This window comes from Molossus molossus, unplaced genomic scaffold, assembly GCF_014108415.1.
Source record: "Molossus molossus isolate mMolMol1 unplaced genomic scaffold, mMolMol1.p scaffold_m16_p_3, whole genome shotgun sequence".
NCBI classification, from domain to species: Eukaryota; Metazoa; Chordata; class Mammalia; order Chiroptera; family Molossidae; genus Molossus; species Molossus molossus.
Genome location: NW_023425366.1, coordinates 9,803,733 through 9,831,033, shown reverse-complemented (window position 1 = coordinate 9,831,033; position 27,301 = coordinate 9,803,733). Strand labels below are relative to the sequence as shown.

The following is a 27,301-nucleotide window of genomic DNA, read 5'->3' as shown; positions in this document are numbered from 1 at the left end:
CTGAGTCAGGAGGGACGGGGACTCTCCCTCGAGAGAAAGGTATGCGTGGCCACGGGCTCCCATGTCTCCTGCTGGGAAGAGGGAGCCGGGTCTGTTACCCACCGCAGCAGAACAAGTCTGAGTAAGGAAAGAAATGGACACATAAACAGACTGTTCTGTTCTTTTTTTTTTTTAAAGGCACTCAACTTGAATTATTTTAAATCTCAGATGTTTTAATAGAGAGATCTCATGCTCTATTTCCAGTATTCTCTGATGAAAGTGGGCCAGTGGCTGGCCAGGTGACCCAAATGACACAAAAACCACTAAAAGTTGACAGTCTTGGCTGGCTTCACATCTTCCGTTTCAGAAGACAGCCAGCGGTAAGTGCGATGACGCCGCAGCACCTCGATGGCCTTCAGGTCCAGGGGTGTGGCCTGAACCCCAAGGTCTTCCAAGCCAGCAAGTGAGGCAATGCCACGTCAGTGATGTGAACCCACTCCACTTAATCCCTCGTTGTCCGGGACTCAAGCAGGCTGATTGCAAAGTTGTGCTGCCAAAGGGTGTGGGAGGCAAGGTTTGTGAGCCAGAGCAGACATACTGCACCAGGTCAAAAAGGAGGAATGATTGGGCCCAACAAAGGCAAAGTCTTCCCTCCGGCACCTGGCTCCTTGACTGCATTCACAACTCCTTTGGATACATCTACAACACATACTGGTTGTTTCACTGTCCTCTTGCCCAAGGACGTAAGAGGTACTCCGCCCAACCAGTGAACATTTGCAAAGTAACAGGAATCTACCCTCTCGTCCAACGATGTCTGAAGGCTTTATGATGGAGGCTTCCGGAAATGTTTCTCTCACTTCTTATTTCTCAGCTATCTAGAAGAGCTTTTAGTATCAGCATTCAGACGTGAAATGTGAATACAAACTCCAGCTTCTTTGGACACCTGAGCAATTAACTGCTTGCAGAATCTTCGAACAAACATCCTCAGTATCAAAGGGTGCGGTCTCCCAGTCTCGCCATCAAGGTCGATGGCCACACTGCTGTGCTCCGCTGTCTGCGGACAGATTCTGTTTCTCCCATTCCATCCAGAAAGATGGTCTGGCCCAGGTCACCCAGAGGACGAAGGTGCATGATATCATATATATCCCACCGACAGGGTATCACCTGTGACCCCATATGTCCGAGATGGCTGACAACATACCTGCCCAGGAACCCTGTTGCTCCAAACAGTGGCCACCAGCCCACTGACTGCGGAACGTCCACTTTTCCCATGAGGTATGAGCACGTGATGAAGCTGGTGCAGGGTGGGCCATACAACACGGTGTGGCTAAAGCGGGAGTAGAAGAACGTGACATTGGCAGGACCCTGACGACCGGGGGTGAATGCAGCAGCCATCTTGTATCTTCCATCCCACCTGGGAGTTTAAATTGGCACTTCCCCTAAGGACCTAGACTCCAGTTACATCTTATCTTTGATCTCTAAACCTCTTCAAGTTCAAGGGCTCCACCTACTCTCCAGGAATAAAGGGCGGCACTTCCCCATCACCCAGCCCCACTCAGGTTCCCCCTGGCTCTCCTCAGTCTTCCTCTCTTCTCCTAGACAGGGTCGTTACTCCCCACAGCAGGACCAGTTAACTTCACACATATTCTTTAGATGCTTTATTGCTAGGACAAGCCCTGGATGTGGATAACAGCCTCACAGTGACAACAAGGCTGAATGAACACTTGTGGGAGAAAGGAGCCGTCTGTGGTTGGAGCTGGGAGGGCTGAGTTATGGGCCCTGTGTGCTCGCGCTCACTTGTCTACAATTCATCACAACCTTACAGCCCGCAGGACGGCTCCAAGAGACAGAGCCCAGCTACCTACCTTTAAATCTGTGAGAAGAAAATGATGGTCGTAATCGTGATAACAACAATAATAACGCTAGTAATTGATGCTGTTGGCCGCCTCCGAGAGAAGCATATATTTGGTTTCTGTCCTCAGGCTCCAAAGTGGTTCACATGATGCAAATTGGCGAAGTGTACTCAGCATGTTGGAATTTTCCTTTACTCTCTCTGCCCACTCCCCATTCTCGGCCCCGGCCTGCACTCTGAAACGGACTGCTGTTCCTGTGCAAACTGGACCAGGAGAACCCTTCCCAGACTCTGAGCTCATCAGGACATGCAGGTTCCCAAAGACCACTACCCTAGAAGTATAAAGTGAAAACAAACACAGGAGCTCAAAAATCTGCCCAAAGAAAACACATGTGCCCTTCTGGCAGGGCCGCTGTGCCTGCAGCCAAACTGCGCTTCCAGTCAAGTTGTCTTGAGACTGCTCCTTGTCTACAGGCACACAGACAGAAATTACAGCCACCACAGAGGAGAGAGATGCAGGATGGCCCCGGACCAAACACAGGGGCCTGGACGCGAGTCCCGGGAGCATCGCTAGCTGTGACCTCGGTGAGCCGCGTCTCCTTCCAGGCACTCAGCTTTCTCATCTGTGAAATGCAGCAGCTGCTGACCACACAGTACCTTCCAAACGTCTCTGCTCATGAGTCTCCTCTAGGACACTTATCATAAATACAGGTTTCCAGGCAGCTTCCCTGGACATGCAGGCAGTGAGGTCCGGGAGTCTTCGTGTTAAAAAGTGACCAGGAAAGCCTCCACCAGGAACAGTCAGGAGACGAGGATCACAGGACATCTGAAAGCTCGTCCAGGTCTGCGTCCACTTCCTCCAGGGCCGTGCCAGGTCCTCCAGTTGATAAAATAAATAAGTAAATAAATAAATAACTACCATCTTTGTAGTGCTAGTCACTGTTCTAAATGTTTTCCTACATAGGAACTACTTTAATCTTCACAACAACCCTATGAGGAGGTACTATTATTATGCTTGTTTTAAAGATACAGAGACAGATGCGCAGAGATGATGTGACTTGCCAAAGGTGACATGGATAATAAGGAGGCAGGGCTGGATTCAAGCCCAGGCACCACGCTCCGATTGCAGTCCTCCTGCCCACGTGCAGCAGTTCGGAGGCCCCAGCATCAGGCATGTGGACAAGAGCAGGAAGAGCCCTGAAGGAACTCATAACAAACTGAGCAGCCGCCTACTGCAGCCAGATCCATGTCTCTGGAGCTACTGTGGGGGAAACAGGAGGCCAAGGTGGCAATAGTCTGGCCCAGCCCTGGTAATGGTCTGCTTCAACCAGAGTAAACTGATTGTGTTTGTTTGATACGCTGAGGTCAGATTTCATTTGGGAGGAAAAAAGAGTTCTTAGGATTAAAAATGGGGTGTTAAAAAAATCATTCATCTGGGCTACCTTTTTCACATAAGTCAGAGAAATGACCCCAAAGGATGAAGGAACTTCTCCAGAATCCCATGCTAGGTCCCTGCCAGCCACCTCTCAAGCCACAGGTCTCCATTACAGTTAGAACAGGCTAGCCAAGTACCCCTCCGAGAACTGAAGAGCACGTGAAGAAATCAGCAGCATCTGAAATGTGACATTCACAGTGACACCAAGGGGAAAGGAAGGTGACCCAGACCAGTAGCTGCTGTGTCCACCCTACAGCATCTGTGAGTCAAGATGCAGGACTGTCTCCTCCAGGACCTGCAGCATCACCAAAACTCAGGGGGGAAAGCCCAGCAGCTTGTGCTGAAGGGGAATGATGATCAGAGCCGTGGCTGGAGGCCCCACAGGAACTGGAGCTGCGCCACGTCCCTCCCGGGTAATGCCGCCAGTGATCAGACAAGCCCCGAAAAGGAGGCTGTCATGACAACCAACATGTCAGGAAGGCTGCCACTGGCAAGGTGTTCAAGAAAGGCAGTTGTCTTTCAGATTGTGAGCTCCCACTCACGGCGTGGTCTTACTGGCCTGAACTTGTGGAACAGAAGGGACCTGTTAATGTGATTATTATACACAATGTTGGGGAGGGCTGACCACATAAAGGACTAGAGAGCAGAAGCGCCAGAAAATTCCCCTGGGCACCCCCTGCTCTGGAAGTGCTGTGGGCACGATGACAGTCATAAAGCAATGAGTGAATTCTGCAGTGCATGGGCACCGAGCTTCCAAACTGATGCTGCGGCTGTTACCAGTGCGATTCTGTGAATGACTTAAAGCCACCGCGAAGGCACCGCCAGAAGTTCTGGTCAGGGGCTCCTCTAATGGCACCGAAGCCAGAGCTGCTGGTACTGCACACCCGTCCTGCTCCCCTCCGGCCCTGGTTGGCGGGCAACAAGGGAGCTGTCTGTCTGCCTGAGGGCAGGTCGCAGAGGAAAGGCGCTGGAATACCAAAGCAGTGTCACCATCCGAGGAACAGGGTCACACGTGTCACCCCAAGCCCAGACGGAGGTGTCTTAGAAGAAATCACGGGTGAAATGTGGAAGTCCCTCCTCACCCAACCTGAGTTTTCATCATTCATTGAATCGACAAATGTATGAAATGCTGCCTTGGCCCATCTGGGCCGTCAGAACAAACTACCACGGCCAGGGCGACGCAACATAAATGTGTTCCCCACACTCTGCAGGCCGTGGTCCGAGACAGGTGGCCCACATATTTGAGATCTATGAGGGCCCACTTCTGGGTTGCAGACTGCCGAATTCTCTGTGTAGACTCGTACGGCAGAATGAGGGGAAAATAAAAGCACTTTCAAGCAAACATAAAGCTGAGTGTTATCCTCTAACAATTGCTGATTAAAGGTATATTTCAAAAAAAAGAAACGATCCAGAAAGAAAATGTGAATGTAAGAAATGATGAGCAAAGATTTTGGTAAGTATAACAAAATCTGAATGCAAGCTGTATAAAATAGTAATTGCAATGGGGAAGGAGGGTAAAAATTAAATTTTGGCACTAAAATATTAAACAATATAATACATAAAGGAGAAAACTATGATTGGTGATAGGTGTCCAAGTTTTCTACAGTCTGTGTATTGTGAGAGTAGTACCCGAGGTCTGTGCACAGCGGGAGGCGTACCCGAGGTCAGTGCACGGGGGGAGGCGTATCCGAGGTCTGTGCATGGGGGGAGGAGTACCCGAGTTCTGTGCATGGGGGGAGGAGTATCTGAGTTCTGTGCATTGAGGGAGGAGTACCCGAGTTCTGTGCATTGAGGGAGGAGTACCCGAGTTCTGTGCATTGAGGGAGGAGTACCCGAGTTCTGTGTATTGAGGGAGGAGTATCTGAGTTCTGTGTATTGTGGGAGAAGTACCCGAGTTCTGTGCATTGTGGGAGGAGTATCTGAGTTCTGTGCATTGTGGGAGGAGTACCCGAGTTCTGTGCATGGGGGGAGGATTATCTGAGTTCTGTGCATGGGGGGAGGAGTACCCGAGTTCTGTGCATTGTGGGAGGAGTACCCGAGTTCTGTGCATGGGGGGAGGAGTACCCGAGTTCTGTGCATTGTGGGAGGAGTATCTGAGTTCCACTTTTATTTGGCAATAAGTACATAGAAACTTTGCTTAATAAAAATGGCCTCTCCAGAATGAGAGCCCAGGAATAAATAAATATACATATAAATAAAACTAATTTTTGACCAAGGAGCCAAAAGCGTACCATGGGAAAGAAACGTCTATGTAAGCGGTGCTGGGACAGCTGGAAAGCCGCCTGTGGAAGAAGGAACCCAGGCTATTACCTGACACCATACACAAAATGGTATTGTAGCTCAAAACAGATCAAAGTCCTAAATATAAGACCTAAAATAATAAAATACTTAGAAAAAAAAAACATAGGCACCAAACCTAGGAACTTTGGTCTCAGAGAGGATTTTATGACTTTCACCCCAAAGCCAAGAAAAGTAAAAGCAAAAATAAATACATGGGACTATACCAAAACAAAACAAAAGCTTCTACACACTAAAGGAAACATCGACAAAACAAAAGCTAACCTAATGAGAGAATATATCTGCAAATAACATCTGCAATGAGGGCTAACTGCTATTCAAAATATATAAAGAAATCTTACAATACAACAAAAACAATTCAATTTAAAAATGGGAAGAGGACCTAAAAAGTTACTTCTCCCGAGAAGACATACAGATGGCCAAGAGATATATAAAAAGATGCTCAACTTCATTAGCTATAAGATATGAAAACAACCGAAGTGTCCACTGACAGACGAATAAAGGAACTATGATATTATTATTATATTATATATAGTTATGTATAAATTACATATTATTAACATGTATAATATATATTATTTGGCCTTAAAAAAAGGAGGACATCCTGCCATTTGCAACAACATGGATGAACCTGGAACACATTACACTAAGAGAAATAAGCCAGCTACAGAAAGACAGGTACATGGCATCACATAAACAGAATCTGAAAGAGTGGAACTCAGAAGCACAAAGTCGAACTGTGCTTACCAAGGCTGCAAGGCAGGAGCAATGGAAGAAGTCAGTCAGAGGCACAAAGGTTCAGTTATGTAAGATGAACTGGTTCTAGAGATCTAAGGTACAGCATGGTGACAACATTTAACAACACTGTAGTGTATAGTAATTTTCCAAGGGGGTAGATCTTAAGTGTTCTCACCATGGAAACAAACAACAAAAAACGATAACTATGTAAGGTGATGAATATGTTAACTAGCTTGACTGTGCTGATCATTTCACGATGTATACATTTATCAAAATAACTTTTATACCTTAAAAAATATACAATTTCTATTTGTCAATTATACCCCCAATAAAGCTGACCAGGAGGCGGGGATAATTCACCAAATCTTCACAGTGGAGTAGTAACCTCCACCCTAGCCCAGAAGCTAGGATGACATCATAACCCTTCATGCCAACTCAGATAACCTCTACACTTCCACACACATTCTTGATATCTTTAGGTCTCATTCCTTTTGCGTTGCTACCTGGGAACCCCAATGTTTTGATATTTTCTAAAGTGACTGTCCTTTTTGTGCCATCACCAAATACCAACGAGTGGCCCATGACCTCACTCTGACAGCCATCTGATGGAAAATAATTCTTCTTATAACTGATTCCAAGCTTAGCTTATTTGAAAATAACAGTATGCGAAGGTGTTGTAAGTTATAGCTGCTGTAAGTTAAATTCAGTAAAGAACGTTTCCATCCTGTCTGTGGGAACAAACATCGTCACATTCACGTCCAGACTGACTTCTCCTTGTCCCCAGAACGGGAGACCACGACATTCTGCTGAGAGCCCAGGGCAGGCTCTGAAGGCAGAGCACAGCTTCTCAGCTCCGGGGGGAATGGCAGGTACGCCTGGAACTGACACACACCTCATCTCTGCCACAGCTCCAGGCGGCAGAGGTCACTTCAAAGGTGAAGTCCTTTCCTAGGCAAGGTCTTTGTAAGCCATAGGCCCACAGGAACCACTGAAAGCACCTGGCCCCACTATCCCATGATACAGAAATTCCACCGATGTTCAGAAAGCCAGACCTCCTGACTTCTAATTCAGGACTTTGGGGTGACATCACTAAGTTTATGGCATCCCTCGCGGCTTTCAGTTCTGCCCAGAAGCCTCTGCGAAGTCCCAGGGGGTTCCCTGAACCTCCTTCTTTTGTCTTCACCCTTCCCTGGACTCACTCTGACTTCATTTTATATATGTTTTCATTTTATCTTTCTCTTAAATAGCTCCAAGTCTTAACTGCAACAAAAACTGTGGTCTAACAAAATTGTTAATATAAAACCACATCATTGTTTTCAAAGGTAGAATAATAATAGTGACTTGACCTCCAGGGAAATGGAGAAGTGATCAAACCACACAGCTATTTTTACCTGCCTGTAATTAGAAAAGATGTGTGAGTATAACTGAACGCATGGTCACAAGGACAGTGATTCAGAACTCTCCGAAATGTCAGGTCACATTTAAAGCAACTAAATTCAAAACATTTTGGTCTCTTCCTTCTACCACTAAGTGATGTGTCCTGGGAGTGTTAATAAACCAATCTGGGCCTCAATTTTCTCATCTGGAAGATGAAGTATTTGAAATGGTTGAAGGTAATCAAAAGGTCCAAACCTCCAGATATAGAATAAGTCCTAGGGATGTGATGTACAGCATAGTGACTATCGTCAATAATACTATATTGTATATTTGACAGTTGCTAAGAGAGTGAATCTTAAAAGCCCTCATCACAAGAAAACAAAGTTTGTAACCATACGGGTGATGGATGGTCACTAGACTTACTGTAGTGACTATATCTCAATATCTAATCATTATGTGGTACAATTGAATCAATATAATGATATATGTCAATTATATCTCAAGTGTAAAAAGAAAAACATGAAGTATTTGGACTATATGATTTCTAGTTTTCCTTCCAGGACTAAATTCTACTCCATGTTTCTAAACACTCAGTGTGTTCCCCCGTTTCTGCCTACATCATGCCTCACACTGAGTGCATGATGTAGGCAGAAACGGGGGAATGGAGAGAGCCTGAGGGTTAGGTAGGGTGGCTTGGAGGAAGAGAGAAGACAATAAGTCTTTCTTCAAATTCACAGTTTTCGCCTTCATTGTGAGCCAAGAGGCTTTGACCCTGGTCCCCCTTGATCTGCTCTCCTTCCTACACCTTCCACCATTTTACCTACTGGAATACAGAAGCTCAAGGGGTACTTTTAAATGTACGTACTGAAAAGGAGGTTGAGTGTGTCAATCCTCCACACTTAGTATGAATCAATTAAAGCAAACAATTAAGATGTTCATTCTGAACATCCAGTGGGCCTTCTGATAGTGAATCTGGTTATGAAGACCATCATCAAAGAATGAGCATGGAGAAGGGGTCTCTGACGGGACCGCCAGGCTGTGGCCCAAGGAGTGCTAAGGGCGGTAAGATAACTCGAACACGGGGAAGAAAACAGCGGAAGTTGGGGATGTGCTGCCCACACACTGCACAATCTGTAGCATTTCTAGGGGCCTGGGTATGAGCCCCTTTCGGGCACCTGCTCTGATAGTTCTGGGCTAAGTGCCCGGGATGCTGTGGCGGCAAATGAGCTTAGCACTCCCCAGAAGCCCTCCGTCCCATCTTCCCCTGGACACAAGAACAAAGAAGTCCTCATCTCAGCCCAATCCATGGTCCAGGAAAGAGTCCCAGGGTCCAAGCAAGTGACAATGTCACAGCACCAGAAGAACATCACGCGTGACTCTGAGGACTACCAAATTGCCAAGTGTAAAAAAAAAAAAAAAAGGAACACCACCCCTCTGATGTAATCATTTACTAAGCAACAGACTTACAGACAACATTTCACACATCATCTGCAACAATACTGACCTCTACTTTAAGAGGCTATTCAGTGCAATCCCTAAATCATTAAAAAAAAAAAAATGTTCCATTATTTAGTACCTTCATGACTTGTAAGACTTGTAAAACAGAAACTTACTAGGGCTAGCTAACGCAACCAAAAATAAGAGAGTTGGGAACAATAATAAGTGGGGTGAACTCTGTCTCTCTAACCCACACCCTTCTAGCATTAGGCAATGGAGAATGACTGCCTGAGACACACTTTCCCCTCTTTCCCAAACTCCTTTCTGCTAGAAGTGGCCATGTGACTCAGGTCCACCCAGTAAATTAGGGAAGTCTGCAGGGAAGCTCTGGGAGTTTCCTCTCCTGAGAAAGGATCAGACAAAGCTGGTGCTACCCTTTCCCCTGTGAACAGGAATGCGGTGTGTGGAGTGACAGCATCCATCAAGTAATTATAAGGGGACAAATACATGGAAAAGACCATCAGAAAGATGCCACTCTGACAACACTGAGCCCCTGAGCCTATGCCAACAGCCAACTACCTCCAGACTACTATTTTGAAGGCAAAGTCAATGCTTACCTGAATAAGCCTCCATAACTTCTGGTTTTCTCTTTATCTTGCTGTTAAAACCATTCCTAACTAGTAGGGGAATCTCATGACACCCAAGACCTAAGTTGAAGCAACCTTGACTTAATCTCTTGATACAAACCACAACCGATGACCTAACCCGATTTCCGGTTCTGCTTGTCTTGACCTTACTGGTTGTACTCCTTTTTTGTTTAAACTCCTCGTTTTCTGTCTTGCTCCTGAAAGACGAAATAAGAAAGCATTTATCATTAAGATCTTTCTGGAGACTGGATCATTTCTCATTTTATTTTGGAAACAATAAATTTCAATTGATTTTAATTGAATTCAATATGGTAATATTTGTTTCATTCTCCAAAAAGCACCCAAAACTAACTGAGTTGGATGGTCCTATGTTTAACGTGACACCTACATTTCAAAGATTTGCAAGCAGAGTAACATTTTAAGTGTAGTGGGCAAGTGTCACACACCATAATTTACTTGTACCCTTCACCAATAGCATTAGTCATAGGTAGTGATGAGGAAGTTCATTAAAACCATCAACTCTGCCATGCCGTCAGTCCCAGTGTGGCTGTCAAGCTTCAGCATATAGAAATTGTCATTACAACTGAGTGTCTATGTAACTTAGGTTCAGTTGCATAGAAAAGAAAGAGTCTGTCTCTATAAGCAAAGAGAAATGGTAAAAAAGACAGCTCTGGAATTTCGATATTGCTTATATCTCTCTGAAAGAAAGACAAGAGAAGACTGCTATCGAAAGCATGGACTCTGGCTACGGTGACGCCCGGGGGTTACCTCACAGGTAACAGCATTTAGCTCCTGTAACCTTTCCTTTACTCATGAAGACATCGGACAGAGGCCAGAAGGAGCATCTAAGTTCCTGCCTGAGCTCAGAGACTTTCCAGGGACAACGCAGGCATCCGCCAAGTACGACTGCAAGCTGCCCCATAATTTAACCTTAATTTCATTATAATTAACCTTAATTTCATTATAAAAACAGCTAAGATGTATCAACATTTCGATGCATTTTACATATATTATTCCTCCCAAGTCTCACAAAAATTCTATGAGGTATATACTGCTGAGAAGTCTCTATGAAGAAAATGAGACATAGAAGTTTAAGTAATTCATCAAGGGCACACAAGTAAAGAGTCGAGAACTTAGATCTAAACCTAAGGAGTTTGGTTCTGAGTCCAGAATCTAAACCACTGTGCCACGGAGTAACCTATGCGTGTCGGACGTCTCAGTGTGGTAGACGTCTCAGCATGTGGTAGACGTCTCACCGTGGTAGACGTCTCACCGTGGTAGACGTCTCAGCGTGTGGTAGACGTCTCAGCGTGTGGTAGACGTCTCAGCGTGTCAGACGTCTCAGCGTGTCAGACGTCTCAGCGTGTCAGACGTCTCAGCGTGGTAGACGTCTCAGCGTGTGGTAGACGTCTCAGCGTGTCAGACGTCTCAGCGTGGTAGACGTCTCGGCGTGTGGTAGACGTCTCGGCGTGTGGTAGACGTCTCAGCGTGTCAGACGTCTCAGCGTGGTAGACGTCTCAGCGTGTGGTAGACGTCTCAGCGTGTGGTAGACGTCTCAGCGTGTGGTAGACGTCTCAGCGTGGTAGACGTCTGAGCGTGGTAGACGTCTCAGCGTGGTAGACGTCTCAGCGTGTGGTAGACGTCTCAGCGTGTGGTAGACGTCTCAGCGTGGTAGACGTCTCGGCGTGTGGTGGACGTCTCGGCGTGTCAGACGTCTCAGCGTGCTAGACGTCTCAGCGTGGTAGACGTCTCAGCGTGGTAGACGTCTCAGCGTGTGGTAGACGTCTCAGCGTGTTAGACATCTCAGCCATCGCCACTGAGCGGCCCCTTCGGAGGGCAGTTCTGAAGGAGGGATTTTCATAACAGGAAACAGCCTTCGGGTCTTGCCCTCCCCGCCATGCGTGCCCACCCTGCAGGTGCAGGGGTGACTGCTCTTCAGCTCGCCCACTTGTGCAGACGGAAGCAGGAGGCGAAGTGGGATTCTTGGAAAGGCCACTTGAGGCTCCACATTCACTCTGAGTACTTTGCATGCCTAGAAGTTTCTTGAGCCAGGGGAAGGACAGAAAGGCTAAACTCGTGGAAACTCACGGGTAGAAAATGAGCTGTACCTGATGGCTCCTTGATAACAAGGGTCCAACAAGACACTGGGTTTTTCACCATCTGGTTCTGACGGGAGTAAGGTCACAGAAACTTCCCAGCTGTATTCATATGCTGTCAAGTGTTATGTGTGTGTATCTTAACGGTTCCTGTACCCCACCTTAAAGTATAACTGCCCCTTCCTTACAAGATAACTCAGCAATCTTTATCTGAAACTTCATGTAAATGGTCTATCAGATCCTTTTATGAGAGCTGAATTTGATAAGGGAGAAAACAAAGAAAGTATCTGTGTGTGTCAAAAACAAGGAAGCAGACAAACAATGACTGCTTTACAGTTCAGGCCAAAATCCATTCTGGTCACCTGTGACTGACAGGTCTAAGGAGATGCCAGGGACAGAGGGTTTTCAGCACTAGAATCAGTACAGCTCCGACAAACTAGGAGCATCATAGGATTGGGGACCAATCTTAGGATTGGTCATTGTATCGTTGATCCAAATTTTTCCATCTGTTTAATGCTCAAGAAAATGTTTCAATTATCGGTTCTCTGAAGCCACGCCAACTGCCCCTTAATGGGTTAACTGATAAACAAACTGGAACATCGTACAATCAAATAATAGAATAAAGTATAGTTCCAGCAAACAAAATAATTTGTTCCACCAATAAAAACAAACTATTGAGCATGCAACAACTCAGCTGAATCTCAAAGGCTTTACACTGAGTGAAAGCCAGTTTCAAAAGATGACATGCTTGCACAGACCAGAAGACAACCTTTAAAGAAATGAGAGTGATGGACAATAGGCCAGTGGTTGCCAGGAGTAAGAAGTGGAGAAGAGTATGGATACAAAGGGATGACATGAGAAAGTTTTTCAAGGTGATGAAACTGTTCTCAACCCTGGTAATGATTATACAAATCTGCACCTACGTTAAAATTCATAGACTTTTACACCAAAGGAAAAAGTTACTTCTGCTATGTGATAATGTTTGAAATAAAATAAATTCATTCATGAAGAATGTTCTTGAAGAGAAAAAGTTTGTCCAAACGTCCATTTATGACACAGGACAGAGATGACTCGGTGCACAAGGAGACAGGAAATCTGAGTTCTTGACTCAGTTTCTTTTAACTTGAGGCACACATGCATGGTAATCACTCAACTTGAGGCCTCTAATCAATAATAGAATCTTAAACTGTGTCCCTAAAATATATCTGACTCGGCTCTAAAATTCTAAGAAGCTAGGATCTTACATCATATGGAATTCCCCAACTTGTTTGTCTTGAACTCCAGTAGACTAAAAGTAGCTAAGGGTAGTAGTTGGAATGGACAGACTTGTACTTCCTAATTTAAAATGCTCTCGAAAGAAGAAGTACGGGCAGAAATCTCTCCTACCAGAAAGGGGAAAAAATAAAGTGAATTTCAAACTCAGTGATCTTTCTCATTTGGGCATTTAGTCACACAAAGGACCCGTACACAGTGTTATATAAATTTAAAATCACCTTCTTTCCTTCTTGTTCAAAACAAAACTTATACAAAGAAAAAAGAAAGAGAAATAAATTAAATAGCACTTTGGTTTTGCCTCTGTATGTTAAAGATAAGGACGAGAAGAGGGGACTTTTTTAAGGCCACGTAAAAATATTTCAAGGTACTCAAGTGGGTGTGTGTTCAATATGAAAACAGTGCACTGCTCATAGCTTCACACTGAAACCCCAGAAACAACAGTGCTTTACAGCAGCACTGGAATGTCCCTTAAATTTTATCTCTATTTCTAACCGAGAAATCCCTGTGGAACAGAAGGGAGAAGGCCGCTTTATGCAGAACTCTGGGAATTCCTAAAGCACATTAAGGAGAAATGCTCTAACAAGTCGGCATGTTGCCGGTGCCAGGGAGGGTGGCCGAGACAGTTAAAGGGAAGTGTGGGAAATGCAATCTTTTTTAATTTTTAAAATCTTTGATGTTATAGATTTGCTCTAATTTGTAATGTAGTACTGAATAAAGAGAATATTGAATTTTATATATGGTGTCTTTATTCTTAATACTTAATTTTTAAAAGCTTTTGAATATTAAAAAACAAAACCTCAGTTCACATGCCCTTTATTTATTTTCACTTATGTCACCAACTTGTAGTTTCAGCAGAGCCTTTTCATGTGCTAAAAACTGTATTGGGTTTATTGAATTTTCTTGAAACCCTTGTATTTCGTAACAGTCCATTTGACTTCTTTGGCAGAAATAATTCTTGGAAGCCACCATCTCTTAAAACTGTTTAGATTTAAAGATATAATCTTGAAAAGTGAAGTGATTTTCAAACTAAGCAAAACATGATTTCCCAACCCGTTATTTTTTAGAATCTTGGAGCCCAAAGGCATCAGTTGGCATCAGATGTAACCTCTAAGCTGATGATGACACTTCTGTGACCCCTCTCTGATACACCTGTTCCAGCGACAAACTGCTGGAAACTACCAACACGCCTCAACACCGCACCTCTGCGGGACAGCTCCCCTCACCAGACCTTCTGGTGACCGAGCCTGGAGGCTTCCGTCCCCTAGATCTGGTTCTGCCTTCAAAGTAGCAAAGATTTTCCCTTCCTTCCATGTGTCCGCCCAGGGCTACAAGAACTGCAATCACTCCCTACCCTTATTTACATTAAACACCACCTTCAACCAATCTCATGTGACTTGATTCTCAGCCTCTTTTCATCCTGGCTGCCCTCTTCTCAATCACTAGGTTCATTCTCACAGTGACTTTTAAATGCCGTATATTTCTCTAGCTGGTTGGGCATTGTCTTGTGCAACGAAAGGTTGCTGGTTCGATTCCCAGTCAGGGCACATGCCTGGGTTATGGGCTCCGTTTCTCCTTCTTCTTTCCTCTCTCTCTCAAAAAAAAAAAAAAAAAAAAAAAAAAAATCAATAAAAAAACTTCAAAGTAAATAAAAAATACTGTACACCAAGCGCAGAACACAGTGACCCCAGCATATTCCATTGACCCAGCGTCCTTACCTCGGAGTGAACAATATATTTCTATTATTGTGGTATTGATGGATTATTATTATTTACCACGACAGGGACACACTCCTTAACATGAACCTTTTCTCAATAATGAAATTTCTTTATCTGCAAAAGGAAGAGGTTGCATGAGATCAGCAGAGAAGCTGTTTTATCCACTGAAACATCACATGAAGACCAACATACTAAGAAACCAGCAAGGAGTCGCCTTGTTAAAAGCAAGGTTGTGGACAGACGGGGGAGGCTGCGTGCTGCCCACTTAGCACCCCTACCACATCCCCTTTGGGCTTCTGAAATGTTCTACAAAGGCTTAGAGCCCTGTTCTAAAAGCCCGAGACCAACGCGATGGTCTTCTGGAAAGGGAAGAAAATCTGTCTAATTGGGACTGTTACTTGCCTCTAAAAAGGTGCAGGTGGTAAAATAATTAATATTTCCCTGTTTGGGGATTATACCAACACCTCTCTCTTCACCCATATCTTCTTTTAACAGTAAGGTGAAGATGTCTTTTTGTTTGCTTCTTTTGGGGGTTGGGTTGCTTTTTTTTGTTTTTAGCTTCTTTGAAAGCTACTTTTACACAGAAAACATGTAAATCAGAGGCCATTAAACATGAAAATCAATTTAATTCCATCTTTATTTTATTCTATTTTCAGTTTTATTGAGATATAACTGACATACAGCATGGTATACATTTAGGGTGTGTAGCTTAATGTCATTATTTTAAAAAGCTCAAGACCCATTCATTAAGAATTAAGGTTTAAAGAAGTCAAGTAAAGAAATGTTTTAAAGTAAAATAAGAGTTATAATGTACGATTGGTCTAAAGCAGTGGTTCTCAACCTGTAGGTCGCAACCCCTTTGGGGGTTGAATGACCCTTTCACAGGGGTCGCCTAAGACCATCAGAAAACACGTATTTCCGATGGTCTTAGGAACCAAGACACTGCTCCTCTGTCCGTCTCCAGGCGGTCTGCCCACATGCAGATACGCCCACAGACAACATGAGGACCTGTGTTAAAGGGTCGCGGCACTAGGAAGGTTGAGAATCACTGATCTAAAGAATAAGGGACAAACAAAAACGGAAACATGGGGGAAATAGAGAACGAACGTAACTGGATATACCAAAACTCCTACAGTGGAGAGGAAGAGAGAGGAAGGGAGAGGAAGGAAGAGGGAGGGAGAGGGAGGGAGAGGAAGGGAGGGGGAGGGAGAGGGAGGGAGAGGGAGGGAGAGGTGCACTGACCGGGGCGCAGTGGAACGAGAAGTGGATTCCAGCGGCGAAGCCCAGATGAGATGTAGCTTCAGTTCTGTCCACCACCCTGAGCAGAACCCTGCTGCCCTGGGCACTGCCGCCCGAGGCTCAGGCAGGAGGAACCAGCCCCCCAGCAGAGGTCACGCACCTCTGTGTCCCTGAGAAAGGCTGTCCATCAGCACACTCAACATCTCTCATCTGCTCACCCACAGTACAAGGAATGCCGACGGATTTTGGTCTAGACATTTAGTATTTCTGGGTTTTGTGGGATTTTCACTTTGTTAACATAATATACAAAAAAAAAAAACCTTCAAATTTTTAAAAGAGAATAAATACAGCCATTAGAGATGAAAGGTAAATGAAGGGTCACGTCTCCAATCTTTCATTTTGCAAAGGGAGAAACTGCGGCTTGCCAGTGAGGTGACTCCCAGGACCTCACAGCCGGCAAGGGGGCGGCCTGGCAGCAGACAAGGGAGGAAGCAGAGCGCCGCCCGCCCGTGGACACGAGGGCAGCGGCATCTGCACGGTCCTCCCCTCCGGGTGCCTGAGCCCGCACCACTGCAGGCTGGCCCCCGTGGCCCCACTTCCTGCTGCGCAACTGGGTTCCTTCCAACGAAGACGCAGTAAAAGCCAATAAACGCTAGAATGATAAATGCCCTCTTGTCTCAATATTCTCTTCCCAGAAGATGGAATATGACACACAAGAAAATTTATTTTCACCAAAATAATAAATATTTATCAAAAGATATGAGCAAGATGCTGAAGCAAGCCTGGGAGTGACTCTGCGTCCTGTCAGCGGGCGCCTCCTCCAAGCCTGGCGCACAGGGAGCGAGGGGGCTGGCTGATCGGACCACGGCCGACCACGGCGGACAGGACCACTGAGCCAGGACGCTGGGTGCTTGTTCCACTAAGCAGATCCCATCCGGTGCTGCCCCAAACCCACACCCCTAGTGGCAAATACAATTCCCACATCAACCAGAAGTTCCAAGACCTAATCATTCTGATGTCTCCAAAAGAGACTGGTCTCAACGCCTGAGGCCCGGTGGAGGGTTTCCCGGCTGGTACCGCTCATTTCTGTGAGGTGCTACAGCAGAACCACAGCCTCAGCCCAGGACCTGTCTCCTTCCGCTCCGGAGGGGAGGGCCTTCTCCACCCCTTACGGACAGTGAACCAGCCCATGATCCTGATCTCGGAACTGGAAGGATGCACGTGGAACGACTCCTGTTTCACTGATACCTGAACGGAAGCAGACAAGTTATAAGCACCTTAAACGCCTGTTATGCACAGGGCGCCCTATCAGGGGCCGCACGGGCGTAGCCGGGAGACAGTGAGTGGCAATGACGTCTTCACATCTTTGTCGCACATCTGGTCAAGTTCTGATTTTGTACAAGTCATTCACTCCGGGTACAGTTGGCCTTTATCTTATCCCCATTCCTGGCCTGCTCTGCCTACTGCTCTCACTAACACCCGAGAAGGTAAAATAGAAAACCTCAGGTTAAGCAAGACAATTCAAAAGACTTCTTTGCTAATATGAAGTTGAAGATTATACCTGAGTATCATTAACCTCTGTTGCCTGAACCCCTTGTTCATAGTTGGTTTGGTTTTTTGGGGGGAGAGGTGGAGCATGGGGCAACAGCACTGCCCAAGGAAAGAGAACACTCCTGCCGCAGCTTCTGATCCACACCTGGGGTCTCTGTTTTTCTACTTAGAGAACAAGTGCTGATGCCACTTCCTCCCAGAGACCCTTCCATTGTTCACGAGGACTAAGTCTGCCAGCCATGTCAAGGTCTCCAGATGTCAGTTAAAAGACCCAGTGCCTCTTACTGCCTTCATAATCTTCTAGAATGAGTAGCCAGAGCATAGGACCCAGGGCTGATGGGACATGAGTGAAGCAGGGTACCCCTGCAGTGACGGTGCAGGTGCCTCTGGTCCCCTTGTTAGTACAATTGCAATAAAATGACTTAGATGTGATCCTGCCCAAGGAAGGAACACACTAGAAGGCATCTGACAAATTTTTCTACCTTATAAATCTGATTCCTGATTCTATGCCCCTAAGAGATCTGAAATTAAAGGAAAGACTTTAGATCAGCATCACTGTGTCTTATAGAAAACACAGCCACAAGAGTGCTGTGACTAACTTCCTTGACCGGGCGTTCTACTGCACAGAAAAGGCCAGACCAAGATTCAAATGGCAGAGGAAATAGAAAAATGTAATCAACATCTTTGCTAACTGTCATTATGAGAAATAACTTATGCTGACCCTTTCCTGAAGTGCTAATATTTTATAGGTAAAACTTCCCAAGATTATTTCACCCACTAAAGTAGATCAAGCCCCCCTCCGCATCCATGTACATCACAAGGTGCCAAGTACAGGAAGTCAAGAACAAAAGACTAAGATAGAAAGCAATTAGCCACTGACTTAAAAATGATAACTTCATCAATTGGTTAGGATTTCTCAAGTGTTGCTTATTGATCCTCTGCATCAGAATCACCATAAGAAATGCAGAGTTCTGGGTCTCACTTAATATCCAGTGGTTCAGAATCTCAGCAAAGTGTTTTCCCAAGGTTCCCTAGAGATTCTTAAGTACACTAAACTTTGAGACAGCTGCCACAGGAACTGTCTCAAGTCTGCATCACTTAGGAGGCCCCAGTGCAGCCCTACATGAGGCAATGGCTCAGTCATGTGGAGTTAAAATTTACCAGGTGTCTCATCCTCCCATTTCTGTCGTGTACTCAAGCTCACATTCCACATGAATTCCTGTAGCTCTTATTGAGAGAAAATTGCTGAATGTTCCTGAATTACCCTTCAGCCACACTTGAATATCTGAACACAGCAATGTTTGATTCATTTAGACCTGTTAAAGGCAAGACTGCATTTATTTGGGAGGGGGTCAGAAATAGTGGACCTTTTTAATAGAGATTTTTATTCCTATAGCATAATAATAATGTATCCTAACTCACAAACTAAGGCCAAATTTTAGATCTGGGCTTTTGGCCTTGATGTGAGTTAAGCTAGGCTGAAAAATCCCCTAACACCTTCCATATCCCTATCCCTTGTCCATCACTATCAATTGATATGGATTATTTTCCTCTGGTTTAACAAGCATTCTGGTTCTGAATCCAAATAACTAATGGCAAAGAGAAAGAAATAGTCATTATTAAAACACAGAATATGCCAGGCACTGATTTCCTCAGTTCTTTCTTATATCATTTATCCATCACCATAACCCTGGGGGTAGATATCAGCCTATTTACAGCAGACAATAACGCATCACGTGGCTACTGAATGATACATCCAGACCTGCTGCCAGGTCTCTGCCCTCCAGACCAGGGAGCTGCCTCTATTGCACCAGGCAGCATCTTCTTTCAATGCAAATACACTGGAAGGAGGGCACTTGTTTGTCACACTGGGGAGTAAGGGACGTAAGGAGGGAAAGAGTACTTTAAAGTCCATCAAGAATGTGTTCCTCTAACTAGATGTATAATCTTAGCCAAGTCATTTAATTTCTTTGTGGCTCAGTTTTCCCACCTGTAAAAGATAATACCATCTTTTTCCTTTTTAATTTTTTTTTTTTTATCCTCACCCGAGGTCATTTTTGTATTTATCTCCAGACAGAGCAGGAGGGAGAGTGGGAGGAAGAGAGAGAGAGAAATATCGACGAGAGAGAGACACATCGAGTGGTTGCCACCCACATAACCCCAACTGGGGCCGGGGACAAACTGCAACTGAGGTACATGCCCTTAGCGGGAACCGAACCTGGGACTCTCTGGTCCACAAGCCAACGGTCTAACCACTGAGCAACCGGCCACGGCAATCTCTTTCCTTTTTATGAGGAGTAACTAAAATGAACAGGTAACAATGTGAATGTATCTAACACCGTAGTTAACAGTTAATAAACTTGAGCTTTTGTTCTTCCCTTTTCTTTTTTTAATATCAATTAATTCAATAAAAATATTTTTCTACCAGATCATTGATGCAGCTCATGAAGAGAATGGAGAAACAGGAAGAGGAAATCAGGGAAGTAAAGAGGCCCTGGAGAGTGGAAGAAAAAAGCAAGTATCAGCAGGTGGACTAAGAATACAGAAGAAAAACGTAGCTGGACACCCACATCATTCTTCTATGTGAAATTTGTGAAGCCTGTTCCAACAGCAGCCCCACCCTGCCTGTCTCGAACAGAGAACTCACTTAGCAGCAACAGGTCATAAGGAACACGTTAAAGAGTCACCTGTACTCATACCAACAACAGTTTCTCCCTTTAGGAATTAACATTCCCTCTGAAACATAAATTTCACTGTAGCTGAACCATGTTAAGAAACTCTTCTTGACATTATACACTACACTGAACTCGATAGCTGACATAAATACTTGTAACTTCAAGAGGCCACCTGATTATGAAAAGTACCACAGCACCAAGCTATCAGATGATAAAGAAACTCCTCCACATCTCGTGTCCCGGCTACCACAATCCCTGCAAAGGAGAGGCAGTCCCAGCTTCATGTTCCGAGTGAGACTGGCCTTCCCCTACTTTACCACACCACTCAGAATTAGAGAAGAAAAACTCTCCGAGTTCCTCTTGTCCCTGACACCAGCACACAAGAACTCTTTCACACAAGTCTTGGCCACCATCTTGCTAAGATGTAAGAGAGAACACCTGCCCAATGACCCCTCATCATCCTGCTTGGCTATCAGGTCCGATACCATCATGACTCACATTCTTGTTACCTGTTAACCAGATACCTGAGCTCTCACATCATCCCAAACATTCTGTACATCCACTACTCTGACCCACGTTCCCAATCACTCTCTACCTCTGAAACCCTTGCACTCTGTCCCTCGTCTGACATCAACAAACACTCATGCTGTGGGTTGAATCGCCCCTCCCCCAACTTTCACCCAAATTCATACATTCAAGTCCTAACCCCCAGTACCTCAGAGTGTTACTTTATTTAGAAACAGGGTCACTGCAGATATAATTAGTTGAGTTAAAATGAGGTCATCCTGAGGTAGGGTGGCCCCCTAATCCAGTATGTCTGGTGTCCTTGTAAAAAGGGGAAACTTGGAGACAAGCACACGCACAGAACACTGCGTTGGAATTACGCTGCCACAAGCCGAGGCAGCAGAAGCTAGCAGGGAGGTCTGGGACAGATCCTTCCCCAGTGCCTTCAGAGGGAGCCTTGTCCTGCCAACATGCCGAGTGCAGCCTGCGGGCCTCCAGAACTGCTAAGACAACACATTTCTGTTGTTCTAAGCCATCCGGTGTATTGTACTTTGTTATGCTTCTCCATCAACCTAACAGAATTAATCCTTCTCTGAGAACTGCCTTCCCCTGGATGCCTTCTAGGGACACAGTCTCCTCTACAGCCCTTTCGACTGAAGGATTTCTTCTTCTCATATCCCTCCATACCTCAGAGTCTGGAATGGCGTTAAATGTCCACCATGCTCACTGCCCTTTCTAAGCCACTCTTCTCACCCTGTGCTCAAAAGCCCAGATATTCTGAAGTTCAAGCCATCACATTCCCCCTACTTATTACTGTCATCTACAAATTCGGGTCACTCCTCATCAGTGACTGATTACCACCTGTTCCACAAGTTTCTTCCACCCCAACTCCTGTCAATAATAATAATAATGTTAATAATATCAACACTCTGGTATCTCGGTCCTCCATGTCCACAGAGCCAAAGATTGTTTCCTCCATTCCAGCCCAGTCTTCCATTCTATCTTGTCACCACCATTCACTGTACCACTGCCAAAATGTCAGCCTCAAGCTTCTCACACCCTGAGCAACATGTTCTAAGCTTTTAGCTCATTTACTCTATACACATTCTCCACCAATTCTTTACTTCCGATTATGGAGACTTCCAGTTTATTGTCATCCTACTGTCCTTGATCACTCTTCTAAAGGCTTCCCTTCTCTTCTTGTCCAGCTTGAATTCCATTAGTACTTAATTAGAATTACTGCCTTGGAAACATTCTTCACTTTTTCTCCCTTTTCATTGTAGCAAAATTATATGGCAAGAGTTACAATTATTAACTTGCCTGTTGTAGGTCTCTCTCTAAGAAGTTAAACTTGCCAGAGCAAAATATAGAACTATGCTGTCTGAACTCCCTTTAAAATTATGACTACAAAAATATATTTACCAGCTGCCATGCCTCCCTACCAATTATCTACTATCCTCCCAGTCATAACCTCTCATTCCTTCAAAAGCTTAACCCTTAGATTGTATTGTTCTTTCCACCACTTTTCCTGTGATTTATTAGTGACTGTAATATTCAAATAACTGACCCATTTAATACTATGGACTACTATGGAATACAGTTTCCTGATCTATTCTTTACAATTAATCTCGCCCTCCACCTAACTTCAAGCACACAGTTCAGTGGTTATACTACATCTGTCATTACTGACTGAGATCCAGAACCTCAGTTTCAAGGAAACCATTCTTTAATCTCTAAATTCTATCTTTCCAGCTTACTTTCTTTCCCATACTTATTCCAAAACGCCATTGGTCTTACCACCCACCCTCCTCAAGTCTCTCCTTCACTTTTTAACAAATTTAGATCCAAGACCCATCATTTTAATCACCCCTGGCATATACACCCTCATCCAGTTTGCTTCTTTCATACTTGTGTGACACAACGACAACCTGTTAAAGCCTAGCTCTAGGTCTACCATTCATCTGCAACTGCGCAGCTGAATGTGGCCAGAGAAAACCAGAACCATGATGACTGTTCTTTCAAGTACGATCTCAAAACTCACAAAGGCTAACACTGCCCGGCAATCTTCTACATCCCTTTGACTTTCCCACTCTGCACATACCTCTTTTCATACTTACTTCTTTTCCCTAACCACCATACCAGTTCTATCCTTACTCTTAGCTGAAAGACTTGCCTCTTATTTTCCTAATAAAATTGAATACTTTAGAAGATAATTCACATATCTTTCCTACACCAAGTTTACCAGCTGACCTCCATTTGTAACATACCCTCCACCTTCCCTCCTGCCACATGGGTGAACTGCTCATATTCTGTCTAAAGCTAACCCCTCCTTAATGATCTGGATTCCATTCCCTTACCCCCACTCAAAGACTCTGCTTCTGCAATTATCCACTCACTTAATTGCAATACCAGTTTTCTCATAAATGTACAACTCTGTTGTAATATCTCCCATCTTAAAAATACCCTACTTAAGCCCACAATCTCCCCCCCAGCATTTCACCCATTTTTCTATTCTCAGTTATAAAAAAAACTCCTCAAAAGAGAGGCCTGTAATAGCTGTCTTCATATCCTCAATCCCTCTAGTCAGACTGTTAACTCAGCATTCCACTAAGCTCAGACACGAGGCCAAACCCAATTGGCAATGCAGTCCCAGCCCACTCCAACTCTCAGCAGCACCGAACAGCTAATCATGTCCCTCTCGAAGCGCTGTCTTCTCTTGGCTTCCAGGACAATACATTTTATTGTTCTGCCTCCTGCTTCACAGGCTGCTCCTTTTCCATCTACTTTGCAGAATTCTCCTCTTATTTTTTTTTAATTTGTATTAAATTTATTAGTTAATAAAAGTATATAGGTTTCAGGTGTACAATCCCATAATACATCATCTGTACATTGTACTGTGTGTTTACCACCCAAAACCACAATGTGGTAGGGTGACCAGGGCTCAGGTCTAGACCCGCTTCTTACCTAAGACTACACCTCCTCCTCAGGGGCTCTGATCTGGTCCATCAGCGTAACACTCTGTCTATATGATGACGACTCCCAAACCACCACCCCTGATGTGCATCTCCGATCACCTACAGGACACCTCTTAGCCTCCCAACACCAAACTCTTGGTTCCTATTTCACAGCCTCTGAGATGTCTCCCTCCCAAGTCTCTCAATAAATGAAAGAATATCCCATTACTACCCCTATTATTCAGTCAAAAACCTAAGGGTAGTCTTTGATCTTTCCCTTTTTCAGACTACCCACATTCAATCCATCAGCAAAGCTTGTTCACAGTGTGAGCTCAGTACATATGTATGGAATGAATGAATAAATACATAAACAAGCAAGCATGTTCAACTGCTTTGTGCCAGGAGTAGAAACTATGAAAAACTACTCTTTACAGTCCGAAGATACAACCAACAGCATTCATTCTTAACAGGCCTTTTAAATAACTTACAAGGAAATGAAATCTGTAATGAAGATGCTGAGATTTATAGCAAGAATCCTTACTTCTCAAATTTGGTCACTTCCCCTCAAATTACGGGTACAGTCTGTCCAGTGCTGCTATTTTGGGAAATCCAATTTCTCGTCTGTTAACTAGTTTAAATAAGTTCTGACATGCTGCATTTTTAAATCTTTGCACTCTGAATGTAATAAATCCCTTAAGTTCTGTAATGTATTGATTGCCAACTATTGACTTTGTAACTGCTCGGGTGAAAACCTGGAGAACAAAACTAATTACCTTTTAGATGAAAGGGGCAGCTCTGGTGTAGCAAAGCAGAAAGATGAGTCATATCGAATTATCTCTGGCAACAACCTCAGAAGGTGGGGTAAATAAGGCGTTTTCTTCAACTTAATATTTTAATTTGATATTTTCTATTTCCTTCTCAAACCCAAATTCAATTACAAATGTAAACAATTAATGTTCTTAGGAATGAGAAACATTAATTCGCCTTTCTTCTGACACACAAAGAACATTAGTGTCTTATTAAAATGTCTTGGGCCATTGCTTTTCCAATAAAGGAGCAAAAACATTGAGCCAGGGTTGACTCACATATTCATTAGCATCTTAAGTTTATTGACTGCCATCCACATTTTAACCTTTTTTGAATGCAGAGAGGACTTACCAGCTGATAAGTACATAAGTCATACACTTTAATAAAATGCTGTCTAAAGTTCAGGTTGGAAATTCAATGCCCACACGGACAAGTCAGCCATGAGACAGTTAACCTTGTCATGGAGGAACCCAGTGGTCACAAGGTCAGAATGCAGAAAACACAGACTGTCACCACCTCTAGAAAATCATTTCACAATACATACATTCTTGAGAGTGCATCTATAGTATCATTTGGGAAATCTTCTCACCTAGTTCAGCAGTTTCTAACCAGTGTGCCATGAAAAATTTTAAACATGCAATCCCTGACTATTTAGTAAGAGGCACTGACCTCTTATTCCTTAGATTGTCAAATAAAAAGTGACAACAGCCAACACAACAATAGCCAACCAATGTGAATGAATCAAAATTATACCTATTCTTTGTCAGATCGGCAAAAAATATAACGTCTTTTTTTGGTGTGCCGCAGAATTTCAGTAATTAGTTGATGTGTGCCATGAGATGGAAAAGGTTGGAAATCGCTGTCCTAGATAATTAACTGAGTCATTTCTGTTTCCATCTGCGGTATGACAAAGCTAATACAAATGAAAGGATAAAGAAACTATGGTGCAAGAAAGTGAAAAAGCAAGTGACTTGGAGAGGAGCAGAAACTTTCAGTACCCAAGATGGAAAGCATAGAGCTCTCTGTGTCCACTGAAGGCGTGGCCGAGTGTTACCGGAAGTACAATTTTTAACCTCCAGGGAGAAATTCCAGACAATGAACAGACACTGAAGAAAGTGATTAACTAACACGTGTGATTGCTTCTTCACGGGGCAGAGAGAACAGTGATTCACCACTTGGGTTCTGGCAGTCATTTCTGAAGACAGGACTTCGTGCACCTGCTTCCTGCAGCAGTCCTGAAAAACTGCCACTCAGTCAAAGCCCTCCGCTGCAGGACTAATTATGTGACCTTGAACAAGTCAATTCTACCTTCAGTTTTCACCCTGGAAAACAGATAATAATAGCACCTGTCCCATGGGACTAATTTGAAGGTCAATAATAACAGCTAACATTTAAGTGCTTACTGTGCACCAGGCACTCTTAAAGTACTCTAGTAATATAAATTCACTTAATTCCCTAACATAACATTCAGAGAAGATATATAGGATACTATTATTATCTTTATTTTATAGAAGAGGAAACTGAGGCCCGGAAATGTGCTCCAGGGATCAGAAGCATCAGCATCACTCAGGAGCTGTCAGAAATGCAGGACCTCAAACCCCATCTCAGATTAGTAAATCAAAAGCTGCTCTTTTAAAAATTAAATTTATTGTGGTGACATTGGTTAATAAGATTATATAGGTTTCAAGGGTGCATTTCTATGATACATTATCTGCATATTGCATTGTGTGCCCACCACCCAAAGCCAAATCTTCTTCCGTCACCATGTATTTGACCCCTTTACCCTTTACCCCATCCCTCTTCCCTCTGGTAACCACCATGCTGTTGTCTGTGTCTATGAGTTTTTGTTTCTTTTTCTTCTCAGTCCATTTGTTGCTTTCAGTTTTATAACCCACATATGAGTGAAATCATATGGTTCTTAACTTTTTCTGTCTCTCTCCCAAGAAGACATACAAATGGCCAACAGATATATGAAATGATGCTCAACTTGCAGGGGTGGGGAACCATTTTTCTAACAAGGGCCATGTGGATATTTATAACATCATTCTCGGGCCATACAAAATTATCAACTTGGCCCTGGCCGGTTTGACTCAGCGGTTAGAGCGTAAGCCCGTGGACCAGAGAGTCCCAGGTTCGGTTCCCACTAAGGGCACGTACATCGGATGGAGTTTGTCCCCGGCCCCGTTTGGGGTTGTGTGGGTGGCAACCATTCAGTGTGTCTCTCTCACATCAATGTTTCTCTCTCTCTCTTTCCCCCTTTCTCCCTCCCGCTCTATCTGAAGATAAATGCAATAAATGTCCCCGGGTGAGGATAAAAAAAAAAAATTATCGACTTAAAAATTAGCCTGCTATATTTGGTCTGACTAATTTGGTGCAACATGTGATGTTAGCTGGTATTGATTTCTTGGGCCTTATACGGCCCACGGGGCCAGACATTCCCCACCCATAAGGGAAATACAAATCGAAACCTCCATGAGCTACTGCCTCACACCTGTTAGAATGACTATTCTTAACAAGACAAGTGATAACAAGTGTTGGAGAGGTTGTGGAAAAAAAGAAACCTCCTTCGCTGCTGGTGGGAATGTAAACTGGTACAGCCACTATGGAAAACAGTATGGAGGTGCCTCAAAAAATTAAGAATACAGTTACCGCCCTGGCCGGTTTGGTTCAGCTGTTAGAGTGTCAGCCTGCGGTCTGGAGAGACCCGGGTTCGGTTCCCACT

General features: G+C 44.2%; 1 pseudogene; it reads right to left on the bottom strand.

The window, feature by feature from the left end:
• Positions 1-188: 188 nt before the first annotated feature.
• On the bottom strand, positions 189-20,802 carry LOC118641552 (annotated as a pseudogene).
• Positions 20,803-27,301: the final 6,499 nt, after the last annotated feature.